The following is a 27478-nucleotide window of genomic DNA, read 5'->3' as shown; positions in this document are numbered from 1 at the left end:
TGAGGATTCTTGCCACTGGTTCCTTGCAGCTGTGACTCCCCAGGGTAAGAGGCAAAGAGCCACCAGGTCCCAGCTGAGGAAGCCCTGTGGTCAGCTCAGACAGGTGAGGACAAGATGATCTGGGGGTAATGGCAAACATTTTGTACCCTGTCAATTTTTGAACCAATAATGTTTGAGTTGAAAGTCCCCATGGCAACCATATGTTCCAACCTGTTAGTTTTCAGAGAAGTAAGTTGAATCCCAGGCTGGGGGTGACCTTGTCTGCATCAGTGGCGCTGCTGCACCCAGGACCCACGCTGCCTACCATCTCCTTCTGTGGCAGCCTCTGTGTCTCAGCTCAGACCCAACCTCAGGACTCACTCACAGCCACTCTTACCTGCCTGGCACAGCATTGAGACCATGAGGAGGTAACACTCATGAATAATTATTATATGCCAAGTGCTGTGCTAAACTAAACATTCACCTGTTTTTATTTTTTCTCCATGACAACCTTCAACATTTACAAATAGGAAACAAGGGACATACAGCAATGGATGGGATGCCACAAGTCCCAGCAAGGTCATGGGCCAGCTCCAGAGCTCATGAGCCTTGCCAAGGGCCACCTGGCCTCCCCAGGGCTGCAAAGGCTGCTTGTGAAATCTGGCGTTTCTCTCAGGGCCTGGACATACACGTCCTGCCTCCCTTCTACTCAGTAAGGTGTTTTCTACTTTTCTTTCTCTTTTTTTTAATTGTTGTGTCTTGCCAATTCTCTTGGCTGTTCCGTGTGAATATGAGAGTAAACACGTACAGGACAACCTGTCCAGCTGCTCTCTCCCTCAGAAATTGTGTCCTCCACCCTTTCCTCCCCCAGTCACCCCCCTGGGTTTTCCAAGGAGAGTTGCTGTAGTAGTGATACAGGACCTTATCCACTGCCAGCACTGAAGGGCCAGAGGTGGCCCTTAGATGTGATGCCAGAGATGCATAGGTCCTCTTGCACTGTGATGCCGAAAGCCACATGGTAAGGAGAGGAGGAAAAGGTGGTGGGCCGCCTCTTTTGGTGTTGCAGAGCTGCTGCACCAGGCAATCCTGTTGTGTGTGTAGTAAACCCTTCCAGGATTTCTGCTACCTGCTGACAAACTCGGTGCAACAGACACTGTTTTTCACCTTTACCAGGCATTGCCCACTGCTCTCCAAAGCCCAGGTGTAAAGAAATACTCCCAGCAGCAGCAGTGCAAGGGAGTCCTGTCGTCTCACAGCCTTGCCAAGATGCACTATATTGATTACCATCAAATTTGACTGGGACAGGAAACCCGAACTAACGGGGGCTTAAACACGATAGACATTTATTCTCTCTGTGTAATGAAGTCCAGAGGGAAGTAGTCCAGGCTCGATATGGCGGCTCTGCCGTTCAGGATTCTCAGAGATGAGGCTCCCTCCCACCTACCAACACTCACCAGCTCCGGGGGGCAGCTGTCATCTCGTGTCCCCAGATGGCATCTGCGTTCCAGGCAGCAGAATGCAGAAAGGGAATTAGAGGGGAAAGGGCGTGTTCCCTGGATCATATTGGGCCAACCCCAATTGGCTCAGCTGCTTCTTCCTAAGGAAGGTTCCCGGCAGCTGCCATACAACACTTCCTCTCGTGGGCCAGGACTTCAACCACATGGTCAGGCCTCACTGTAAAGGGGGCTGCAAAGTAGGCGTTGTCCTGCTGGGATGATTGCCCAGCCGAAAGTTTAGTCACCGTGGAGGAGACAGAGAAGCAAAATCAAAGGACAGCCTGAAGGTTCTGCCACCCCAGCGGGTGTTCTCTTATCTTTAATTTGATCACTTAATTCCCCAAATTCTAACAAGAATAAGCCTAACTTCATTCCAATTAGCCTGGCCAGGGCAGGGGGAGGGGTGCAGAAGAGGATGCATAGTGCTGTCTACTTCTCAGCATTGTGCTCACATAGCACCTTATAAATACTCTGCAAACTAATGTACTTTGCAAAACTAAGGAAGAACACATGAAAGGCACCTCAATGTTTACTAAGTAGTTTTATATTCATTGTTTTATATAACTTTCATGACAACCCTAAGACATGTGCTGGTTATCTGTCTTTTGTGTGTACCCCTCTCCCATTCATTCTCCATCCATTCCCTGTTCTGCAGCCTGGAGTCTAAGCTGTAAAGGTTATATCCCCTATTCCCCTATGCTTTGGCTCTTTTTGCTTTTTAATTTGTTGTTATTATTTTTTGAGACAGAGTTTCACTCTTGATGCCCAGGCTGGAGTGCAATGACACGGTCTTGGCTTACTGCAACCTCCACCTTCTGGGTTCAAGCGATTCTCCTGCCTCAGCCTCCCAAGTGGCTGGGATTACAGGCATCAACCCATACCTGGCTAATTTTTGTATTTTTAGTAGAGACAGGGTTTCACCATGTTGGCCAGGCTGGTCTCAAACTCCTGACCTCAGATGATGCACCCCCACCTCGGCCTCCCAAAGTGCTGGGATTACAGGCTTGAGCCACCGTGCCCAGCCCGTGCTTTGGCTGTGGTTGGATTCACCCCATAGGAAATAGCAGTGCGAATCAGAAGGGCAGAATGAGATAGACAGTGGTGTGCTCATAAATGGTTCACAACCAGCTCTCCAGAGGAAAAGCAGCCTAATTTGTAGTGGCATCTGCCAATTTCCATGCATAAATACTTCCACCATGGTGGATTTCAAGCTACTGACATCACTGAAGGTGGAATTGGGAAGAGATGTACATAACACATTGTGATACATCAGAGGTTCAAAGTACTGGCCGCCCAGGCTCTATCCCTACCATGCCAGAATTTGGAAGGGGCTGTGTTTGTCTATTTATGTCCATAGCTCCTGCCGGGCAGCCCCTTCCCCACAGCCACAGTTCTCCCCGTTCACAGTGCCCTCTCCCTACTCCTTTGGCCCAGGGATAGATAGGCTTCCTGCTGTTGCTGGTCCCAGGAAGCTGCACCATTCCTTGTCAGTTCCTGTAACCCTGCCCACATCTCTGAGAGGAGACCCTTCATTACAGTCTCTTCTGTCCCTGGTTTCACTGCAGGGATGCGGACTGAAACTGAAGCAGATGTTAGTAACTGTCGCACCTACAGACAAGGAAACTGAGCCTCCATGAAGTGAAGTGACTCACCCACAGTCACACAGCTAATATATGGCAGAGCCCACAGCAGAACCCAGACGTACTGAGGCCAAGTTCAATGCCAGCATAAAACAGGTTTTGTTTTAATGCACTTGCTTGACGCTGTTAAATTATTGAGCAGTGATTTTATAAGAGGATTCCTTTTAATTCCCTTTCCTTAACCTGCACAAAACAGAGCCTGCTGAAATGCCTAGCGCTTCAACAAGGTGAACTCTTGTAGGCCAGGGGCCAAATGATGGACATCATGTGCCACCAACACCACACAGATGAAGGTGGTGGGCCAGGGCAGAGTTCTGGTTCTCCTGCACCCTAAGATGAAAGCTAAAGTCAGAAAGGAGGGAGGAGGACAATGACGACATTTAAAACCTAAAAACAGTGGCCATTTCCAACTCAGTATTTCACACACATTCACTTTGTCTCCACCAATGGAGCAGAAAATCTCTTAGAACTGAAACTTCATTTTCAAATATATTTCGCATTTCCTCTGTATTTAGTCTTATGCTCTGTTAGACCAGGTTTATGACCGCTGGTGAAGGTATGTTCCAATTTTCCCCTTTTGAATGATTGTTTAAAATTCTAACAAATTTGTCCAAGAAAATCAAAGCTGAACAAAGAAACCTGGCCAGAAAAAATGAAATTCTACTTCTCTTCAGCTAGGATTTCTCAGCCACAGGTTGGAGTAGGGATGCTCATGGTGGCTGTTATTTTCAGAGGTTTAAATTACTGGGCTGTACTTTGTGACCCATCATTCTGAAACAAGTCCTGTAGCACTAAGGGTACTCAGACCACCAGGGCTGAGAACGCCCAAGGGTCAAGTTCGGTCCTGCCTCAAGCCTTTGTGCATGCTCGAACGTAGTGGTCCAAAACCGCCAGCTAGGGACTGTCTGCAAAGACAACACTGAGCCAATCACTCCTTTAACAAATATCACTGCACATTTGCCATGTGTCATAGCACTAAGGCAATCACCAAAAATCAGTTCTTTATAAATAGCAAATCACGAATTTAGCAATACATTCAATGACCAGTACCTCAAAACTATTGATTAACCAAAAATTATTTTCATTGGACTACCTACAACATTTACAGCAAATTGTTTTGTCCAGTGTATTTTTTGACATGACAGTTTTTGTGTACTTTGAATTTTAAGTCTTTTTTCTTCAAGGTAGTGCAGGGTAAATGCGCCTGTGTCTTCCATGCATTTCCAGGGCAGCACGCCACTCCTTGTTTTAACGATTTGCTGTCTTTTGCAGGAGAGGAAGGGGTAGAATTAGGGAGACTTTGCAGGAATGTTCTCACGTGCGTGTCTGCACATGCCTACCCACAAGTCCACCCACAAACACTCAGCTGCCACCTATGCAGGCATGTTACAGTTTGTCGGTCTACCAAATGAAAGATTCATTTTCATGTTTACGTCTGCAAATCCTGGACAATTAAACATGCATATGAGGAAGGCCAATCCATTTATATGTAAAATGTTGACCATCTAAGAAATACTCAGGTATCTTAACTATAAAGCACATTTTGGGCTCACCTTGTAAGGGTGAGTCTGGATTCTTTCTACAAATAACAACCAAATTGAAGTGACTCAGCTGCATTTATTTATTATGATACATGATACATATGGTACTAGTAGAAATTGTCATGAATATACAGCACATTTGTATGCTGCCGTCTTGAAAAGTATTCAGGCATCTATAACATAAAGCACGTTTTTTGTTACCCTATGTTGCAAACTATATGGAAAATCAACAGTATCTCTCTCGCTCATACTCAAGGGAACAATTCCTGGATCAAGACAAGAAAGACAAAACCAATTGAAAGATAAGAAGGATAAGTTGGCCCACTAGAACTCTTTCTTTTCTTTTTTTTTTTGAGATGGAGTTTCACTCTTGTTGCCCAGGCTGGAGTGCAATGGCGTGATCTCAGCTCACTGCAACCTCTGCCTCCCAGGTGCAAGCGAGTCTCCTATCTCAGCCTCCCAAATAGCTCAGATTACAGGCATGCACCACCACCACGCCTGGCTATTTTTTTTTTTTTTTTTGTATTTAGTAGAGACGGGGTTTCACCATGTTAGTCAGGCTGGTTTTGAACCCCTGACCTCAGGTGATCCACCCGCCTCGGCCTCCCAAAGTGCTGGGATTGCAAGCATGTGCCAACAGGCCTGGTTAGAACATCTATTAAATTGAAAGGTAGAAAATAACCATAATATTTACAAAACTTCTTGACTCTGCTGATGCTCATGACACCCCAAATTCAAATTTCACAAGACATTGTCATTGCAATGACTGAATTGTTGACATCCTTGCCAAAACAGGAATTGCTGTAACCTGTCCAAATCATTTCTAGAAAAGCTTTTGGTTAATTGATAACTTGGAGAATTGGTCACCCAAAGAAGTGCTGTGACCTAGGAAATTGTACTGGATACAGTGACAGGCACAGTAAATACAGTCACTGACCTCATGAAGCTGAGGTAAGGGAGATAGACATTATTGCACAAATAATTGGTATGACTGTGAGAGGTCCAGGGTGCTCCAGGAGCCTGTGACAGTGAATGAATGTGAAAGATGATGAAGAAATGAAGAATGACGTCAGCAAACCAAGGAAGATGGAGAGTGTCCCAGGCAGATGGACTGACTGCTGCAGCCCTGATGTTGGGAGGAGCTTGGCTCACTCAAGAACCCAAGAGGAGGCTGGGCGCGGTGGCTCACACCCATAATCCCAGCACTTTGGGAGGCGAGGCGGGCAGATCACAAGGTCAGGAGATCAAGACCCTCCTGGCCAACATGGTGAAACCCTGTCTCTGCTAAAAATGCCAAAATCAGCTGGGCCTGGTGGCGGGCACCTGTAATCTCAGCTACTTGGGGGGGCTGAGGCAGGAGAATCGCTTGAACCCGGGAGGCGGAGGTTGCAGTGAGCTGAGATCACACCACTGCACTCCAGCCTGGCGACAGAGCTAGACTCCATCTCAAAAGAAAAAAACAAAAAAGCACCTAAGAGGAGGCTGGAGGGGGGCTTTGATGCCACCGAGAAGGGCATGGGTGAGAGTCAGGCTGGAGGAAGGACCAGGGAGGCAGATCATTCAGGCATCCTGAGAAATGTGGACAGGCACCTTGCCCTCTGTGACCTGGACCAACTGACAATGTCAGTAGGAGGCAGAGATGCAGGGGATGGGCGACAACAACAACAAAATCAGTTGGGAGCTTTGGCCTTTTGAAAAAAGCACCTTAGAAATAAGACTCACGCTAAAATATAGCAGGTGTGTTGAGCATATTTGTTCTTTCTCTAAATTCCAAGAAAGGTGGAAATATTTAGTTGGATTTCTGTTTCTCCACTTGTTGGGAGTTTTATTCCTATTTCCACTTCTGTGTTTCAATGTTTGTTGAGGTTTACATGAAGACTTTATGCTATTGTTTTCACCCCCTGGAAAGACAGCTGCTTTTGTCCTCTTGAAATTTGAACGGGCTAGTCCTCCGAAAACACAGACTAAAAGACAGCAGTAATTACATGTGTGGTTCAAAATGAAGAGCACTAAAATGGAAAATGCCAGCCTCTAGAATCGTCAAGCAAAATGGCAAAATAAATATCTATTTTTCAGCTGAAGAGAAAATGAACAGTGTCTTAGAACATGACAGGAAGTTGATCTCTACCCCACACAGGGACAGAATTAGGGCAGGCAGGGTTCCTAAACGAAGAAGAGATCCGCAGCCCTTTTAAAAACCTCTCTTATCCTCTTATTTTGTACTATAAAACATAATGGAGATTTCATCAACTTGGCAGGAAATCGCAAGCTCATAAAAGAGCCTTGTTACAAAGATAATAATAAGACAAAGTCATAAAAGGCAGACTTGGGCTGAGTGCTGGCTTTAGGCTTCACTTTCTCCAACTCTACAGGGATCTAGGGTTCATCAACTCAGTTAATCGTGTGGATGGCCACCAATACAATGTGTCCTTTCTTGATCTTGCTCTTTGTTCACATTCCAGGGCATTTTTGCCAATGGGGTGTGCCTTGGAAAGGCGAACGGGAAATGTACAACACATTGAGCCTTACCATGTTGCCTTCTGCACACTCAGCTGAGTCAACGATACCGTAATGGAGAGCCGATAGGGCTGCCATCAAAGCCCGTCTAGACACTTCCCTTCACTCCAGGGATGACTGGCTGGTTCTTTGTGGCCATCAGCCTCCCCTCTGGCTTCAGTGCATCTTGTCACCAAAACATCAGCTGTCTTTTTCTTTTCCTACCCCTCTCATGTTTGCTTTTGCTGTAAGGTAAGGGAACCCTCCTGCGAGGACCTCCCTGCTCCAGTTGTGGACCTGGGACTAGCAGCTTCAATATCACCTGGGAATCTATTAGAAATGCAGGATCTCAGGCCCCAACCAGACCTACTAAATCACAATCTGTGCCTCAACAAGATCATCCAGGTGATTCATGCGCTCATTAAAGATTGAGAAGCGTCTCCTTATAGAATCGGGAGACGCACCTGGGCTGTGTCTATGTCAATACCACCTCACTTCTTCTAAGGGAAGGACAACGGATTGCCAGTGCCCCTTGGGTACATTTGACCTTGCACCTGCAGATAAGCACTGCAGCCTTTTCTCAACCTGCTACCTTCTATTGGACAGCGGTTACTGTACTGCTCAACTTTTAAAGATTCAGAAGCCAAAGTCAGGGACCAAAAGAGTGAGTTTGCATTGTGTTTACCTACAAGGTTTTCCCTAAGGCGCTCAAAACCCTTCTAGACTGTACCATACCCACCTTCCTGTGTGCCTGATATGCAAGTAGGGAAGTGGATAATGTTTTCCCCTGGAGGATCCTGAGACATGCTGTTTCTTTGCAGAGTTACATAAACATGTTGCAGTGTGGCTGTCTTAATGTTTAATTTAGATTGCTGCCCAATTGATTCAACTGTGGCTCAGGCACATGAGAGTAAACCAAATTCATGGTTTTGCCATGCCACGGTCCAGTCGTTTTGACTGTACAAGAACGACCACATAAGGGCTGTGCGCCTAATTAAACACTTAGTCAATAACCCACTCCCTCTGGACTGAGTCATTTGCTTTATCCATTGCGGAAACGAGATCAAGCTGGGCAGTGAATGTGGGTAATTCATGCAGGAAGAACACATTTAAGGTGAGGGTGGATTGATTGGAATTAGTTATTTCAGACAGCAGAGCAAGAGAGACTGAGAGAGAGAGACTGTGTGTGCGTGTACGTGTGCATTCCCTCCCCAAGTGATTCCAATATTCCTTTACAAACAGCAAGGCAAGGTCAAGTCCAGCCTCCAGGCGTGCAAGTACATGTGGGGACTATTTAGTGCCAGCATCCCAATGTGGAGGTGTTGATGCTACCGTGCTGGGCCCAGAGATCTGGGGACAGAGTCTGTCATTGGTATGCACACAGCTCACTACTGTATGATTTTTTTAAGTAATTTGATGCGTCTAATTGTTCTGCGGTGAGATAAGAACACTCCATTTTATCTGAAGTCACAAGACAGCTTATTGACCACACTGTCTTACTGGTACAGCACATAATAGCATTGTTAGGGGAAATGTCAGCGAAGTCACTGAAGGGTGGAAAAACATGAAATCAAATTTCTCACATGACAATAGCCCAAATATTCACTGGGCTCTTGCTTCCACCGAATGTGGCTGAGGCTTCTTTTCAGGCTGATTTGTTTCGCCACGGTACAGTGTCCATTCAGCCAACCCAACCAGCAGCCACACATTTTAGCAAGTCCTCCACGCTTCCTCCTCCCAGGAAGAGGTCTGCACACTCTTCCCTATGCTTTACCAGTCTCTTTGCAGAGAATTCATTTTCATAACATCCCGAGCGTCCTAAGACTTCATGTGTATTCTTTCATCAGCCATCTGCTAGGGGAGATGCATCCATAAGACATCTTCCTTCACTGGCATAATTAAAAGAGATTCTCTCCCTTCGAATGTTGTGTTACATTTATATTCAAAGTTATTTTGCTCTCTCTCTGCCCTTGCCCTCAAGGAATTGTGGGAATTCAAGTTAATAGGCTTTTAATGGTTCTGTGATAACTGTGATTATAAACTGTGAATCAGATCAGGGGGAGCATCCAAGTTCAGCTGCATCTCACGCAAAAAGACACCACCATTGCTTTTGATCCTCAGTGGAGATTTGGTTTTCAATGTTCAGACACCACCAGCCTTGGGAAAAAAAAAAGAAGAAGAAAGGTACCTCATTTGCTTTGCAATTGCTTTGATAACAATTTTAAAGCTTTTAACTACACATTCTCCTTTTGATATGTTAGTGGTATTTAGAAACATATCCTGTTGCTAAAAATTAAATTTCAAAGTCTACGATTGTATTTCCTGCTTCCTTTTTGAGGGGAAGATGCTAGGTTTATTTAAAACACATGCAACATGTTGGACACACACACACACACACACACACACACACACTGCCTTCAACCTTTCACCACCAAATATTTAGAAATAAATTTTTACTGTGTTCTCTGAACATATAATTACTGCTTTGAGGCTAGTTAATGAAAATATACTTTTCTTTGAAACATGTTGGCTTTACTAAATGAGCCTGTCCTTGTGAGTCCATAGATGAATCGATTGTGAGCCTCCTTAAAAAAAGAGGCATTCTGATCATTGTTGCCAGATGTCTCAAGAAAGCCTGCCAGGCTGGGGCTAGAAACGCAGCCTTAAAATAGTAGGCACGTAATTGTACCATCAGCCAATTAGGGCCCTGAGAGCAAATTAGCACTCACTCCCATTGGCCAGAATAGCTATGACTTTTGCGTGGCCGGCCCAGGGACATTCCGGCAAGCATCTCCTACTTTGGCCAATTGTTGCTGGCATCTGAAAAGGCCACAATAAATGATTGGCCCTCAATTTTAAAAAGCTGCTTTGCTGAAACACCTCAGCTCACTTCCCAGGAAAATCCTTATGGCCATTTCTAGAGACCAAGCCAGAGACAAATCTAGAGACAAATTAACCTGTGCAGTTGGAATACATAGTTCTGAATGGCAGGGCCCTTGCTAACACTGGCCTTTGGAGAGAAGGTCTTGCTGTCATGTAGGGAAGTCCTTACCTACAGGCCCTCCTTCAGGGATTGTCCAGTAGAAAACCCACGAGATCGAAAGCTGAGTAATTGAGTGACAGACGCACTGCCTTCTTGAATAAGCACTGTCTCAAATTGGAGACTGCATTCACCCCAATGTAAAGAGACATTTGAATGAGAAGCAGTGGGAAGGAATAGACACTGAAAGACCAGTTCGTCTGTAAAGAACAAAGAGCCGCTGTAGCAGGAAGTCTCACCTACAGAGGTTGGCTCTCACTTTAGGCACTGTTCACTGGAGCTGCCAGGCCTGGCATTAGGACAAAGAATTAAGAAATTACTATTGGCAGCAAAAAGTAATTAGATAGCAATGGCTCCCAAAAAGCCTTACAAATATCCATATCTTATGATCCAGCAATTCTACTCCTGAGAATTTACCCCAAGAAAATACCCAAGTATTTGCACAAAGATTTATCCCTAAGTATGCTCATTACAGCATTTGTTAGGGAAAAAAACGGAAACAATTTATAGTAGTCCTCCCCTTATCCGAGGGAGAGATGCTCCAAGACCCCAGTGGATGCCTAAAACCGCGCATGGTACAGACCATCCCAACATAGAATGATTCCACTTGTGAGTTTTCAACTTTTCAGTGGTGCAAAAGTGATACCCAGACAGTAGGCTCCTGGACTTACACGATGGTGTTCAACCTAAGATATGTTAAATTTACAATAAGTTTATCTAGATGTAACCCCATTGTAAGTCGAGGAACATCTGTTTATACTACTTTCTTTTCTATACATACATACTATACATTCTATACATACATATGATAAAGTTTAACTTATAAATTAGACATGGTAAGATATTAAAAACAGCTAATAATAAAATGGAACAACTATAACAATATACTATAGTAAAAATTACATGAATGTGTTTTTTCTCTCTGTCAAAATACTGTAATATTTTTGGACCACAATTGACCTTGAGTAACTAAAACTGCAGAATTTAAAAGAAAAGTAAATACATAAATAGAATAATCCTTTTTGTAAATATACATCCACATATTATGGGAAAACTGCAGATTACACAAATATTTTAGAATTATTTGTTTCTTTTTTCTTCATTGAGTGTTTTCCAAATTTCCGTAAGGAACATATTTGTATTGTGGTCAGAAACAAAATTTGACGAATATTTTTAAAAGAAGGTATGGCAAACCAAGTAATGTATGATCAATGTCTTGCAGCAATTCAAGACCCAGACAATTGGAAGGATGTATAAATTAAGCTACAAAACACAGAGAACTAGTGATGGTCTGCAAAGAATAGAGACGACCAGACTGGCTTACAGTCAAATCATAAATTTGCATGTGTTCCAAAAAAGTGTTCTACCGACAATCCTCCAAATTGTATCAGGTGCTTAAAATACCACAGTGCATAATAGGTGATCTCTACTCAAGGGTTCAAATCCTGACCGAGGAATGCATCCACATTTCCACAGAAGCACTGTCATTCCACCCTGTGGCAGGCAGAGAAGCTCTCCTGTCAGCTCCTATGGAATCCACTTTAATAAGACTTGCATTATGGAATGTGAAATCATAGAAAGCTTAAAGAGTGCTGAGACATGATGCTTGGCCTCACCCCAGACTCTTAAGAGGGAAGCCTTACAGTCAAACAATGAGTAATAATAAAGCTCCAAGTTCCAGTAAAATTCCTGATAAGATCTTTAAGCAGGAAGGCCATGACCAGCTAAAGTGTCTTTATGGGTTCCTCTAAACACAGTCGTGAAATTTTCAAAGCTTCCACCCTCAGGAATCACACTCAAAAGAAATAAATTGTGTGTGTGTGTGTGTGTTACATAGAAATCTTCTCCATTATTGAAAGTTTTTGTCACGATTTCTTTAGTACCCAGTGTTAATTTTTACAGTAAATAGACAGCCTGACAGATTCTTACCTAAGGGGTTAAGGCAGGTCCCAAGGGCACTGGCCAAGTGATCCAGACCAGGGTTGGGTCACAGGGGCCAGATCTGAATTTACAGGGCAGTCATGGGAGACTTGGAGGCAGGAGGAACTGGGTGCATGGATGCCATTTGGGGCTTGCCTCTCCCGCATCTAGCATCCCTGTTTTTCCAACAATAACTGTCTCTCCATCTCCCCTCACTGTCATTCCATATGGCTTAGGTGGAGTTGATTCTGCCCTTGCTCCAATACCAGCCAATCAGAGCAGCCCATTTCCCTGGCAGTAATGTTTGCTTCTGCCGTGGGTACATGACCCAAATCAGAGCGAATTAAACTCTGTTCTAGACTCTTATTTGGGCAGAGAATCTCAATCTTTCCTGACAGATTTGAATCTAAAAGCACATGGGCTGGCATTTCTGCTGCCACCTTCCCACGCCCATGCCTCGAGAATGAGGCCAACTCTTGGAGAAGGCTGTGGGAGGAGCTGAGGGGTCTTGGGTCCTGGCAACTTGAGCTGAACCTGCACCTGAACCCGGCAGTACCTCTGAACCTTTCTGCACATGAACCAATAAAGTTTCCTTCTTGCTGTTAAGAGGGAATGAAGATCGAGGGAGAAGCTAGGAAAGAAAGAAGACTTGGCCTCCCAGGCTGAGTGTGAGAGGATGCTATGGAGATGTGCCATACTGGACAAGTTTCTTTCCAGTGGGAAAGAGAGAGATGGGGCCACTGGAGGGTAGAGGGAAAGAAAAAAAATAGGCTCTGCTCTCCCGGGATCAGAGACTCCTACCAGAGTCCAGGCTAAAGCCTCCAAAGCCCGGGACCACATGCCTCTCCCTGACCCATGTTCCTGACCCATCCCCTGCTGTCCACCAATGCTGGGCGTGTCTCAATCCTCTACCACACGAAGCCTCTGCAAGACCGGGTCTCCTGGTATCTGCTGTCTCCAGGAGAGCAGGTGGGAAGCTGAGCCCCAATGTGGGTGGGGAGAGGAGAGGGGGAATTCCAACTCCCTGGTCCCTGTGGACCCTCCAACCTCAGCCCACCCACTTTGGGTTTCATGTCACCTGCAAAGCACCATCGTTTCTCCTGGGAAAGGACTTCTTTTGGAAAATCCCGGGGCCTTCACGACAGCCCCACCGCTCATCCTATAATTTCAGCTTTCCCCCCACCTGGCATAGACAGACCAGATGCACACCTCAGGGACCAAGCGACCCCTTCTTGTCCTGAGTGTAGTTTCCTTTTTGTTGACAAGACCAGCTCCTCTGTTACCCACAGGGCCCAGTCTTTCCCTTTAAGGTCTGACAGGCATGGTAAGGAAGTTATGAAAACTTTGAAAAAGCAAAAGGCAAAGGCCCCACCAATTCAATTTCATAGAATAAAATCGATAAGTTCCATATTCAGTATATTCCCTTAATCATCCCCATATCAGTATCATTCATATGCAATTGTTTATTTTTCTGTTGAAAATCAGCATTCTCATCTGGCAACTTTGTTGACCACGTTTTCTGGATTTCAGTGCACTTGGACGCTTCAGTCTGAAAAAATTGCTAACCTCTGTTTTAACCCAATCTCCAGTGCAGTAAAACAATTTTTAAAAAGCACATTCAGAATAATTTGTTATTATTATATAAGTCATACTTGAAAACAAAACTCACCTGAATGCTAATGCCTCACTATTTCTTTAGACAGCAGGAAAGTTTTCCAACACTTAGAAAGTAAACAGCAGGCCAGGCGCAGTGGCTCACGCCTGTAATCTCAGCATTTTGGGAGGCCGAGGTGGGCGGATCACATGAGGCCAGGAGCTCAAGACCAGCCTGGCCAACATGGCAAAACCCTGTCTCTACTAAAAATACAAAAATTAGCCAGGTGTAGTGGTGCACATCTGTAATCCCAGCTACTCGGGAGGCTGAGGCACAAGAATCATTTGAACCTGGGAAGTGGAAGTTGCAGTGAGCCGAGATCACGCCACTGCACTCCAGCCTAGGCAACAGGAGACTCAGAAAAGAAAGGAGGAAGGGAGGGAGGGAGGGAGGGAGGGAGGAAGGGAGGAGGGGAAGGAAGGAAAAGAAGGGAAGCAAGGGAAGGAAGGGAAAGAAAGAAGGAAAGAAAAAGGAGGGAAGGGAGGAAGGAAGGAACGAAGGAAGGAGGGAAGGAGGGAAGGAGGGAGGGAGGGAGGGAAGGAAGAAAGGAAGGGAGGAAGGGGAAGGAAGGAAAAGAAGGGAAGGAAGGGAAAGAAAGAAGGAAAAAAGAAGGAGAGAAGGAAAGAAAAGAAGGAAGGAGGGAAGGAAGGAAGGCAGGAAGGAAAAAAGAAAGAAAAGAGAGACAAAGAGAAAGACAGAAAGAAAGAAAAGAGAAAGACAGAAAGAAAGAAAAGTGAAAGAAAGAAGAGAAAGAAAAAGAAAGAAAGAAAGAAAAGAAGGAAGGAAGGAAGGAAGGAAAGAAAGAAAGAAGAGAATAAAAAAGAAAGAAAAGGAAAAGAAAAGAAAAGAAAAAAGCAAGTAAGCAGCCGAAGCCCTGGGAACCCATCGAGGAATGGCCCTGGAGGCAGAGTTACCCTCAGGTAAGAGCACAAGCTTTGGAGGTAGCCAGCCTGGTTTTGCACCCTAGCACTGCCGCTTATTAGACGTGCCATACTGGGCAAGTTATTTAACCTTTTCATGCATCAGCTTCTCATCTATAAATGATAGTGCCTACGTGGGAATGCAGTGGTAGTTGAAGAAAGGAGAAAAGGGCCTAGGACATCAGAAATGGGTAGGATTAGAGCTGGGGGTGCGGTACAGCTCGGAGGCTCTGGAAGTGAGTCCTGGAGTCAGGGCTTTGAGACATGAGAGGAGGCTATGGCAGAGGCACACGTTCTCTGTGCAAATCCAAGGAGCCCACCAGGAAGGCCCCGAATTCCCATTACTGGCATATCCACCGACTCTTGCAGGTCCTGACCTTGGAGGCTGCCTCTTGCTCTCATTTTCTTTTCTGCTCAGACACCTACAGCTGTGTTGGTAGCTGTCCTTCTACCGGCTTGGGAGTAGGGGAGCACAGCCAGGGGGCACGTAGCTGGGAATGAGGGTGAAGAGGGGTGCTATGAAGAAGGGGTCTCAAGTACTAAATTGAAGCCGAGAAGGCTCAAAGGCAAAGATGGATTCTCTACAGCTCTGATGGAAAGCCTTGCTCCAATCTGAATTCTGGTCTTCCAAGAAAAATCACAAGCAATGACAGGCTCTTTAATATGGGTTCCAGCCACAGGCCAGAGATCAAACGTCGCTGAACCAGTGTGAGGAAAAGAATGGCAGGCAGATGTCTTCTTTTTCCGCACACAGTCTGTGATCACCTCTCCACAAGGTCATCCCAGAACACCAAGGACAGTCCAGATACCTCCTGGCTCTCCTCAGTAATGGACAGAAGCAGTGGTGCAGATAATCGGCCCAAATGGCGGGTAATCCAAAAGCCATTTCTATTTGGCCTTGGGAGAAGCTTCTGTGCTCGTTCTGAGTGTGGGTGTGTGAGAGCCTCCCTGCCAGGTCCATGTGCACAGTGAGGCTGCTCTCAGGGAAGGTGTCCTCCTGCTGGCAGCAGGGGCCGTGGGTACTGGCAGGGAGCCGGCGATGGAGAGGGCAGTTCAGGAAGAAAAGGGTGCAGGTGGGCTCCATTTGGCCTCCTTCCTTGGTCCATTCTCATCTTCCTGGGTCCTGCGGACGCATGGCCTGGGCTTCTTTGCCCTCTGGCTTTCAAGCTGGTTTGCGCTATAAGAGATGGAGCAGAGAAAGGAGAGGAAGGCCAGGATCTTTCTTCCTGCTTCCTTCTGGCTCTGGCATCCAGTGCAGTCTTGCTCGTCATCTCCGCTTCCCTCTGCTTCTTCCCAGGCTCCCGTTCTCCCTGGGTTCCAGGAACACCATCTCCTTCCTCGTCCCTCCCGTCCCAGGGAAGGTAAGAGAACTTTCATTCAATAGAGAAAACACTGTTTTTTTAACCAAAGGAATGTGGGAGTGGGGACTGGGAGTGTATGTAGAAAGGAGGGGAGTTGATTATAGCTAAGTCCTTGTCTATCTAATTTACCGTGCCCAGAAGTAAAAAGATAATGTAAGAACAGACACATCAAAAAATAGCTGCCCAGAACTGAACAGAAGGACTTGAATAGATGTTTATACACCTAGGTTCATAGCAGCATCATTCACAGTAGCTACAGGCAGAAGAAAACTAAATGTCCATCGACAGATGAAGAGAAACAAAATGTTACATATAAAAACAATAGAATATTATTCAACCTTAAAAAGGAATGAAATTCTGTACCATGTGGATGAAGCTCAAGGACACTAGGCTAAGTGAAGTAAGCCAGTCTCAAAAGGACAAATATCGTATGATTCCACTTACATGAGACACCTAAAACAGGCAAATTTATAGCGACAAAAAGTAGAGTAGTGGTTACCAGGCCCTGGGGACAAAGGGGAATGGGGAGTTATTGGTTAATGGGGACAGAGTTTCTGTTTATGAAGATGAAGGCATTCTGGAGATGGATAGTGGTGATGATTGCATGACATCGTAGATGTACTTAATGTTAGTGAATTGAACACTTGAAATAGTCAAAGTGGTTTAAAAAATAGCTGTGTAAGAATACTATTTAAAGTTATGGTGACTGTCAGGATCAGCCGTGGAGAGGGGTTGTGAGTGCTTACCACCAGTAAGTGATACTCGGGGGCTGGAGGAATACTGCAAGAGAATGCTGCCTTTCACTGCAATCCTTTCAGTGCTATTTTACTTTAGAGGTACAGTTAACACTGATACGGTGCTTATGACGTGCCAGGCATGCTTTGCACACTTACATATATGCTCATTTAATCCTCCTATCAATGCCATGATGCGGTAGCGGTACCCGTGAGGATCTGCATTTTGCAGAAAAGGAAACGGAGATACTCACGCTGGTAAGGCCTCCATCTCGGGCAGGCTGCCCAGAGGCCCTGCTCTTAATCATCCTACTTTGCTGCCTCTTGTGCACATATATGACTGGGATGAAAGAAAAAAAATTAATTTTAAAAATATGCTGCAGTGAATATCCTTGTATACATATTTTATGAGACTGTATGAGGATATCAGACTCCTAAAAGTGAAATAACCTCAATTTTTACAACAGACAAAACATGGCATTCAATTCATCATGTGGATATAAAAACTATTAGGACACTGATATTGACATTATACTCATTTTTTTATGGAATTGAAGCACAGAAGCAAAAAGACTTTTCTTTGTATTCATGATTTTTAACAGGTCTCCTGGTTCTTCTAGCCCCTCTAATTTCCTCTCATCTCTCCTGTAACAACAATGATCAGAATGATACCTGAGGAATAAACCATAAGAAAAATGAGCATTGAGAGGGTAAATCAAGCTTCCTTTAGAAAGAGAGGAAAATAATTTTGCAGTTGCGAAACATGTTGAAATATTATTTTTACAGTGAAAACAGTTACATCACAAGTTTAAATTACATTTCCATTTGAAATGGAGTCGATTTGCACCACCTACTGGAATATACAGCTCCATATAATCAGAGGTTTAAAATTACAAAACCACTTTTAAGAATTCAGAGTTACATTTCTAGTTATCTTTAAGAGACCAGCTCCTTTGACATGTTGGAAATGCCAAACACTAATTTACTTCAGGGACTATTTTCTAAAACAAACTCTCTTCAGAAGCCAAATTTAATCATCTAGCTAAATTAACAAACTGTACAACTGCTTATGAAAATAAAATGATTAAGCCAAATACATCAACCAAACAGATACAAATGTAAATTAGAAGCAAAACTGAAATCAATATACATTATCAGTTGCTAAATCACTATTGAAAAACAGAATTCAAGCAGACAACTGGAAAATGACAGGAAACGTAAGGCAAACAGGATAATAAATAGAACATAACTCAACATTAATTTAAAAAGAACTCACCCAATGAAAATTTGATAGTTTACATCCAAAGTAATAATCTTTGTCATGGCTTAATTACAGCCTGAACATCAATATACAAAGTATTCATATTTAGGCTCTTTGGCATTTTAAAGGAAACCCCAACAAAAATTTTCATTTCTTTATGACAAACAACTCCAAGCAATAAATTTCTCAATATATAATAGCAACATTTATTATTATATAATTGACAAGAATTCATAGAAAAAAAATTACATCTACAGTATCTGCTACTCTAGATGAAATTGCTTTAGAATAGAAGCCTAAATATATTACATTTTAATTTCTTGAAACCTATTATAGCATTTCACTTATTTTATGGGTATTTTGTCTGAAAATTGATTTTATTTTTATATGTCAACTAAATTAGATGTCAACTAAATTAACTGAAGCATAAAATATGCTGGCAAGATATATTTACAAATACACACCACAAAATGCTGTGCAAGTAACAAGAACCTTATTTAAAGTCACAGGCACACAAAGACGTGGGCAGAGTGACCAACTGATCCACAGTCCTCCTTGTGGTTGCAAGTGATTTGTGTATGACAAGCCTGTTTTCAGTGACAAATGTCAGATGCAAGGTTGCTAGAGGGTTTGCCTTTCTCATTTTAGTTCACTGCTTGTGTGATTTCATTTCTAAAGTTCTCATCTACATTGGAAAGCTTGGATTGTTTCATTTCTACCAAGTAAGCAGGCAGGTACCTTTCTCCAGGTATCACCTCCATGGCTTATCTCACCAATTCCATGGGGATGGCTCCTACATATTTTAACTGCAGCCCCAATCTCTCCCTCTCTCCCTTTTTTTTTTTTTTTTTTTTTTGAGAGTGAGTCTCACTCTGTCGCCCAGGCCAGAGTGCAGTTGCGTCAATCTCAGCTCACTGCAACCTCTACATCCTGGGTTCAAGCGATTCTTCTGCCTCAGCCTCCCGAGTAGCTGGGATTACAGGCACCCGCCACCATACCCAGCTAATTTTCGTATTTTAGTAGAGATGGGGTTTCACCATGTTGGCCAGGCTGGTCTCGAACTCCTGATCTCAAGTGATCCACCCACCTCGACCTCCCAAAGTGCTGGGATTACAGGCGTGAGCCGCCATGCCCGGCCCCAACCTCTTTTCATAGCTTGGCAGTACATGCTCGTTTCTACTTGCTGCCCTCTCAGATGTCCCAAAGGCATCTCAAAATGCACATGTCCCAAAGCCAGCTCATGACCTCCCCAGACTTCAGTCCTCATCCTCTCAGTGTCCCCAGCTCATCCATCCCATTTGATATGATTTGGCTCTGTGTCCCCACCCAAATCTCATCTGGAATTGTAATCCCTACCTATCGAGGGAGGGACCTGGCAGAAGGTGATTGGATCATGGGGGCAGTTTCCCTCATGCTATTCTCGTGATAGTGAGTTCTCATGAGATCTGATGGTTTTTAAAGTGTGGCAGCCCCCACCCCCTCTCTCCTGCTGCCATGTAAGACATGCCTTGCTTCCCCTTTGCCTTCTGCCATGACTGTAAGTTTCCTGAGGCCTCCCTCACCATACAGAACCGTGAGTCAATTAAAACTCTTTTCTTTATAAATGACCCAGTCTCAGATAGTTATTTATAGCAGTGTGAAAACGGACTAATACATGGTTCATCCAACTAGATATGCCTGGTACCTACTTTCCTCCTCATTCCTAACCCAATCCATACCCAAAGCCCTGGCCATCTGACTTTCTACATCCCCCTGAAGCCTGTCTGCCTCACTCCATCTCCTCCTCTCCCCCACTATTCCAAAGAATTATCAGGTCTAACGGAATCAACCTAAATGCCCACCAATGACAGATCAGATTTAAAAATCTGGTACATATTCACCACGGAATACTATGCAGCCATAAAAATGGAATTAGCTCATGGCTTTTGTGGGAACACAGATGGAGCTAAAGGCAAATTATTATTCTTAGCAAATTAATGGAGGAACAGAAAACCAAATATTGCATGTTCTCACTTATAAGTGGGAGCTAAATGGGCCAGGTGCGGTGGCTCATGCCTGTAATCTCAGCACTTTGGGAGGCCGAGGCGGGCGGATCATGAGGTCAGGAGATCGAGACCATCCTGGCTAACAAGGTGAAACCCCGTCTCTACCAAAAATACAAACAAATTAGCTGGGCGTGGTGGCAGGTGCCTGTAGTCCCAGCTACTCAGGAGGCTGAGGCAGGAGAATGGCGTGAACCTGGGAGGCGGAGCTTGCAGTGAGCCGAGATGGCAACACTGCCCTCCAGCCTGGGCAACGGAGCGAGACTCCCTCTCAAACAAACAAAAAAAAAAAGTAGGAGCTAAATGATAAGAACTTATGAATACAATGAAGGAAACAGCAGAAAAGGTAACTATTGGGTACTGGGCTTAATACCTGGATGATAAAATAATCTGTACAACAAACCCAGTGACATGCATTAACCTGTGTAACAAATCTTTACATGTACCCTCAAACCTAAAAGTTAAAAAAAAAACAATACTGTTATCAGAAAACATTAATTCTTTAATATTATCAAATGTCTACTTAATATTTACATATTTCACATTGCTTTGAGTGTCTAATATTTTGCTTTTCTAAAAAAAAACAAAAAACAAACAAACAAACAAAAGGGAAAAAGAACAGGTTTAGCCTGGACTGATTTAGTAGTCTGGTCTAGCCTCATTGCCCCGATCATGTGACCCCTGGCTAAAAGCCTTTTACTGTGCATAGACCTAGTTTCTTAGTAAGGCCACAGAGGGGCCGGGCGCGGTGGCTCACGCCAGTAATCCCAGCACTTTGGGAGGCCGAGGTGGGCAGATCACGAGGTCAGGAGATCGAGACCATCCTGGCTAACACAGTGAAACCCCGTCTCTACTAAAAATACAAAAAAATTAGCCGGGCGTGGTGGCGGGTGCCTGTAGTCCCAGCTCCTCGGGAGGCTGAGGCAGGAGAATGGCGTGAACCCAGGAGGCGGAGCTTGCAGTGAGCCGAGATCGCGCCACTGCACTCCAGCCTGGGTGACAGAGAGACATCTGTCTCAAAAAAAAAAAAAAAAAAAAAAGTAAGGCCACAGAGGCCCTTCCTGATCTGGTGCCCACTGCCTGTCCAGCCCAACTCACACCTGAGCCCCATGTCCTCTTAGCTTTTCACACCTCACTCTGGCTGTGCTCTCCACTGCTGCTAGGACTTTGCCCCCAGTTTTCTCTCTGCCTGCAATTCTCTTCCCTTTTCTTCTTTGCAAAGTTACCTCCTCCTAACTTTCCTAAGTCAACTCAGAGTTGCAAATTTACATTTTGGGGGACACTTATTTGAAAGTCTGTGTGCCCCCACTAAACGGTTTTTACTCACCTTTGTGTTCCCAGCACCCAGCACATGACCTGCACATAGGAAATATGGAATGATTCACTCAGACCAGAGCCAGAGAGGTGCCTGCCCTGGGCTCCATGAGGCTGCAGTTCCACTCTGGCCCTCCTCTGACCACCACTTCCCACATAGGGTGAGAAGACAGGTGCACCTGGAGCTCCAGGGAACTGGCCCAAATGGCTCCAAGCCTGCTTTTAGGGCCTGTCCCCAAGAGGACTTGGCATACACACCCCAACCCAGAGGGGTGGCCAAGGGACAGCTGTTATAAAGGCAAGAGCATATAACATATTTAATAGCTTCCAAGGGGCAGCTGTTATGAAGGTGTATTTATCAAGGAAGGAGGCTAGAACAGATTTTCTTTAATAATGAGTTAGCTTAATCTACAAAAACTTCAACTATTTGGACATATGCTATTGAGACCTCCATGTGCAGTTTTCCAAAAGCCCTGCAAATGTTAGCACAGAGTTTTTGGCTTCACAAGTATCTGAGAATAAACTTTATATCAACACTTATATCGAGATGATTCCCTGTGTCCCTTCTGAAATCTGAGTTCAAAAGAGAACTGACTCTTAAAAAAGTCAATACGATTCCCCGGCCAGGCGCCGTGGCTCACGCCTGTAATCCCAGCACTTTGGGAGGCCGAGGTGGGCAGATCACGAGGTCAGGAGATCGAGACCATCCTGGCTAACACGGTGAAATCCCATCTCTACTAAAAATGCAAAAAAATCAGCCAGCATAGTGGCAGGCGCCTGTAATCCCAGCTACTTGGGAGGCTGAGGCAGGAGAATGGTGTGAACCTGGGAGGTGGAGCTTGCAGTGAGCCGAGATTGTGCCACTGCACTCCAGCCTGGGCAACAGAGCAAGACTCTGTCTCAAAAAAAAAAAAAGTCAATACGCTTCCCCAAACTCACTGATAATCATAATCAATAGGGGGGCTGAAAGAGAGCAGGGATAAAATATTGAAGCCATTCAGTAAAAAAAGCATGTTCCAAGATAATTATATGACACCAAAATTCTGAAAAAAAAACGTTATTTGGGTAGTGGGACCATGAATTTCCTTGCCTTTTCACATTTTACTAATTTGAGTTTTCCTTAATAAATATGCTTAAATTTGTAATGAGAATCTTATCCTTTTGAAAAATCAAGCTGCCATTCCATTTCACGTATAGAATATGAACATTTTGCCCGAGTCTGTCACCTTTGTTACCCCTCGTGTGAAAGCAGTGCTAGGAATTTTCTGTCTCTATATTTGCTTTGCTAGAGGCAGAAAGAGTGTATTTTCAGAGCACAGTGGAAAAGGAATATGGCTTAACTTCCATTTTATGTAGTGAGAGTCATGGACATACTTCATTTATAGGTTTGAACAATGTGGTGCCTGGCTGGTGGACCTGGAGTCCACTGGATTTTAGACAGCTACCTGCATTTTCCTTTATTACCCCTACTACCTAATTTCCATTAGGCCCACTTTGATTTCCTTTCAGTTTCCTAATTGGGGTCTGGAGTTTTTTTTAATAGCCATACTTCTAGAAATCCAGTTTTCTTTTTCCTTAGAAATAATAATTGTTTAGTTATTAAGCTAGAAAAAGCCCAAGGGTTTCTTTGAGAGCCCAATTGCCTACCTCCCCCACCCCAGATCCCCCATGGGGCCCCTTGCACCATGTGTTCTCGCTGCTAGGCTTGCCTGTCCCCCACTGCCATTCCCACCTGCACACTTAAGTGTTTTGCAGTCACCGTCCCACTGTCTGCCCAGGTTTCCAAGTCCCTCTCCAATGCCTCAGGCTTCACGACCCTTCCTGATCCTCTTCCACTGTCACCATTCCCAGCCCAGTGTTTGTCATACCTTGTAACCTCCACCACACCTTGTACCTTTCCTTTCCCAGTGGCCACATTCTGCCTTTCCTGAGTGAATACTTGCCCTGGTCCGCGTCCCACACCCAGAACTAGAGCACTGAACCCTGTAGGCCAGAAACCATGTTTTACTGATATGTTGAATGCAGCACTGAGCCGAGGACTCAATAATTAACTGTTGAATTGAACTAAATTAAGCATACCTTGTTTGGTCAATCTGACCATTTCTCTCAAAATTACTTAAAACTCTTTCTTGAGAAATGTCTTTTCCTAGCCAACCCAGCAGTCTGACTTAAGACAATGATTGACAGACAGAAGAACGTGGCCAGAAAAAAATGCAACATAGAGGATTAAATGAAACATAACTAGGGATGAGCTACTTTTGATAATAATCTGGAGCGGGGATGAAAGTAGGGAAGATGGACTTAGACTGCCCATGTGTTGATCGCTGTTGATGGTGGGTGATGGTGATAGGTCATGGGGGTTCCTTTTACTGTTCTCTCTACTTAGGTTTACATTGAAAACTTTTTGTGATGAAAAGATTTGAAGACGACAGGAGACGGAGAAGCACCAGCTGGTCTGCAGACTCCGAGGAGGTCCCAGGAAGAGGTATAAAGGAAGGAGTCTGAGACATGGGTCTTCCTCCCTGTGGGTACCATCCCTTCCTGTGGCAGCTCTCCTGTTCTCTAAGCACCTCGATCCCCCCAACCCCGGTCATTTATATGGACCTGGCACTCAGATCTTTCACCCGTATAATGCCACCCCAGGCTCTCCCTCTTAGGTAGTGCCCTATGTCCTAGGATATTCCCAGATGAGAATGGGACCCCTTAGGTAGAGCTGTGTGCTCTGCCTCACCTAATCCAGCTGGCAACCCCCATAGGTGTCATCCACTAAGATCTTCCGGGACAGGAAAGCCCTGTGATACCTCTTACATCACACCAAACAGAGCCCCACACCAAGAAAAGGGCTGCCCACACCTCACAGAGCCATGTTAGTGGACATTTCTCCGCTCTGCAAGCCTTCCTGCGCAGTGGAGGCCAGTGCAGACCATCCTCTGCCCAGAACAGCTGCATCCTAAATGACCCCTCAGAGAGCCCTCCGGATGGCCGCCTCTCCCACAGGTCCCTGCAATCACATAAAAAACACTCACTGCAGCCAAGATGCACAAAGCGCGGTACCGATTTCATCCTCAGGTTTTTCCAAAACAAATCATAAACCCACACCAATTATGTCCAATCAGTTTTATGGATAAAGAAGCCTGAGACTCTCCAACAGGAGAGCTTGAGTTTCCCTTCTCACTCTTGTGCTGGGTGTCCTTTTCCTGCCTCCAGACCATCACAAGGATACCTGTAATGTAGATGAGGCCAGTCCTTTTGCCCAATGTTGACAGATAAGAGGAAGATTCCAGGGAGAAATGCCACCGCAGCAAATGAATATGAATGATGCTTTTCCACTTTGTGCTTATAAAATGGCTTTTGTACCAGAATCTCAAAGCTCTCCAGAAAGCAAGGCTTTGAATTGGACTTTCATGAGTGGTGGGAGCTTCCCAAGTCATTTGTGATAAGAAAGAACAAAAGTCCAGGCACTTTTAAAATGCAATATTCTTGCCTTCTGGGTAGTAAACAAAGTGTGCAGATGGATAATGACATCTGTGGATTCTGGCTCCACTTCCTAGAGAGAAAAAAAACATGTAAATAAATATGTAAAAAATTGTCATATGTGGATGACACCCTTGGTTCATCCAGTAGTTACCATTCTGCCCAACATTCACGAGCAATGGATTCTATTACTGGGTCCCTTGTGACTGCATTACACTGAGAAAGTAAAATATGTTTCTCTTCAATGCCTGGGGGAAGATAAATGTTATAGAAATGTTTAGTAAAAAGATCCAGTCAGTGGCTTTGACACTTGATGCTTTTGCACTAAGCAATGCTGTCCTTTTGTTCTCTCCACTGGAAGCCTCCTTGTAAATGTTTAATAGCTAAATGATTCACCAGGGTCTGCAAAGGTCAGGCCCTTAACTGGAAAGGCAGAGAACTCACAAGCAGTCTCTATCAGATTGATTGGAAGGTTCATTTGAGAATTCTTTCCTTCTCATCCTTAGCTTAAGGTGCACATGCAGCATGAATAACTGCCCGGGCTCCAGCCACTGACATGCCTGAAGAGCAGACATTAGTGACTTTGAAACTCTTCCTAGGGTTCATTTAGGGTATTAATCAGCTTCAGAGGAAAACTCACGAAGACTCTAAGAACAATTCTGTTGCAAAAGTGATACCTAGCAGAGACAGTCTACCCTTGCAGTCACTTGCGTTATATCTCAAAAGTCAATGCTAAGAGTTTGCAAAAGAATTTGAGTTCATCGGGTGTCTAGAAAATAATAAATTCCTTCAAATGCAATCGAAATAGTTTCAATAACTTCAAATACACTGCCTGTTATGAATCTACAGAGCAGCAATTAAATAATTCAGTTAATGATTAAATGTCAGATAGCTATAACCAAGGGTGTCTTGCTATTACACTGAAAAATTGCATATTAAGATTTTGTTGGGGTGCAGAAAATGATTCCCCAAAATATAGTGCTTTGGCATGAGGAGTACTTTGAAAATTGGAAGGTTTTAGAAATAAATCTTAGACCCAAGCTCTCTTTCTGACTTTCCTTACCTCCTTGTTTCTCTGATCCTCTTTCTAAAAGCACCTGGAGGGACTGGACTGACTCTCTGGAATTTTCTTATCTAACAGAGCTTCTTTTCAAAAAAAAAAAAAAAAGGGCAATTGTCTTAAGACCCCCCCATCTTTAGGAATCTCATCAAATGACCAGGAAAGAAAAGAGACGGAGTTGTCACTATACCCAGATAGACTACTCATCTATTCTCGAGGGCAGGTCTGACAACCTTTGTGCAAGGTAACGTTTCACTCCTCACCTTCCCAACACCTCCCCCAGAGCTCAGAGGAACTTTTGTCATTTACTCCTACACACCTCATCCCTGCCTTCCCTATGAAGAGAGGGTAAACAGGCATCTGGACCCTGCTGGGTTATTGGCCATTACTCTTCTGCAATTCCCCATGGTATGCATATTAAAATAAACGCATGCCTTTTCTCCTGTTGCTCTGCCTTTTTCAGTTCATTTTCAGCAAATCTTCAGAGGGTGAAAGGGGAAGCTTTTCTTCTTTGTCCCTACATTTTGCATTGTCTTATACCTTGACATTTTTCTACTCTTGTCAAGTTAAACTGTAAAGCAAAATATAGATCACTAGCTAATTATTTGTGAGTTAAAAAGTAGCTAGCATTTGGTTTGGGGTACCACAGTGTGTCTAATATAGTCTTTTTAGAAGCAATGATCTATAAACATTTTTTATCATTCACCATTTCCGGTTGAGTAAAGTGACTCACAGTTGTAGTCCTACCTATTCAGGAGGCTGAGGCAGGAGGATCACTTAAGCCCAGGAAGGAGTTCAAGTCCAGCCTGGGCACTCTCTAAAAATATTTAAAAAAAATTCTGAACATGCAACCCCAATATATATTTATTTGTAAATGATATACTGTCACTAATACATTGAAATTAAACAAGTAGAAAACAATGTAACATTTTAATTTGAGTGCAAATTAGTTCTATTTTCATTAATAGTTTTTAAAAGAGCAAAATGGCTGAATAGGCTTCTTTTATTTTTGAGCATCTTTGTTGAAAACTTTGTGGCATAACAGTTTGAGGTCTCCTTCCAAGTCAAGTTTATTTTAAAATGTGGTTTTAATGGCTGTCATCACTTAAAATATCTCAAAAGATAAGCAAGCCTACTTGAAAAAATTACACGGTCTCAGGGTTTACTAAATCAAACTGCTCATTTCAGTTGTATGCAAAAATCATGCACAGGTTTTAACTGAAATTTAATTAGTTAAATTTCCATCTTCTTTGAAGTCCATCAGTCTTTTTCTTAACAAACCAATTAAACACTATCAAGGAATAACTCAGAGATTTTTAGTTAGTTGTTTTATATGCAATTTGTTTACTTGTACAAGAAGAAAGGTCAATAGACTGTTGTCATGGAACAAAATTAAGAAAAGGATGTGTAACAGATAGGAGAGAGAAAAACCTGCTGGCAGCCTGGGAATCGTGAATCTTGCAGGCATATTTTTGGGGTAAACAAATCAGTTGGCGGCTGATAAAGAGATCAGTCTGGGCGTTCTGGGTAGGGCAACTAGTATCAA

At 44.0% G+C, this 27478-nt stretch overlaps 1 long non-coding RNA gene across 1 annotated transcript; it reads left to right on the top strand.

Moving 5' to 3' along the window:
- The first annotated feature begins 14 nt into the window (after positions 1 to 14).
- Positions 15 to 26853, top strand: LOC105739538. Its single transcript, XR_004028459.1, has 5 exons — positions 15 to 103; positions 3041 to 3211; positions 15984 to 16047; positions 23785 to 23883; positions 24155 to 26853. It is a non-coding gene; the product is annotated as an uncharacterized LOC105739538 (long non-coding RNA).
- Positions 26854 to 27478: the final 625 nt, after the last annotated feature.

The sequence above is a fragment of the Nomascus leucogenys genome, chromosome 3, assembly GCF_006542625.1.
Source record: "Nomascus leucogenys isolate Asia chromosome 3, Asia_NLE_v1, whole genome shotgun sequence".
NCBI classification, from domain to species: Eukaryota; Metazoa; Chordata; class Mammalia; order Primates; family Hylobatidae; genus Nomascus; species Nomascus leucogenys.
Note: the sequence above shows the minus strand (reverse complement) of the source record. Positions and strands in the feature narration are given on the sequence as shown.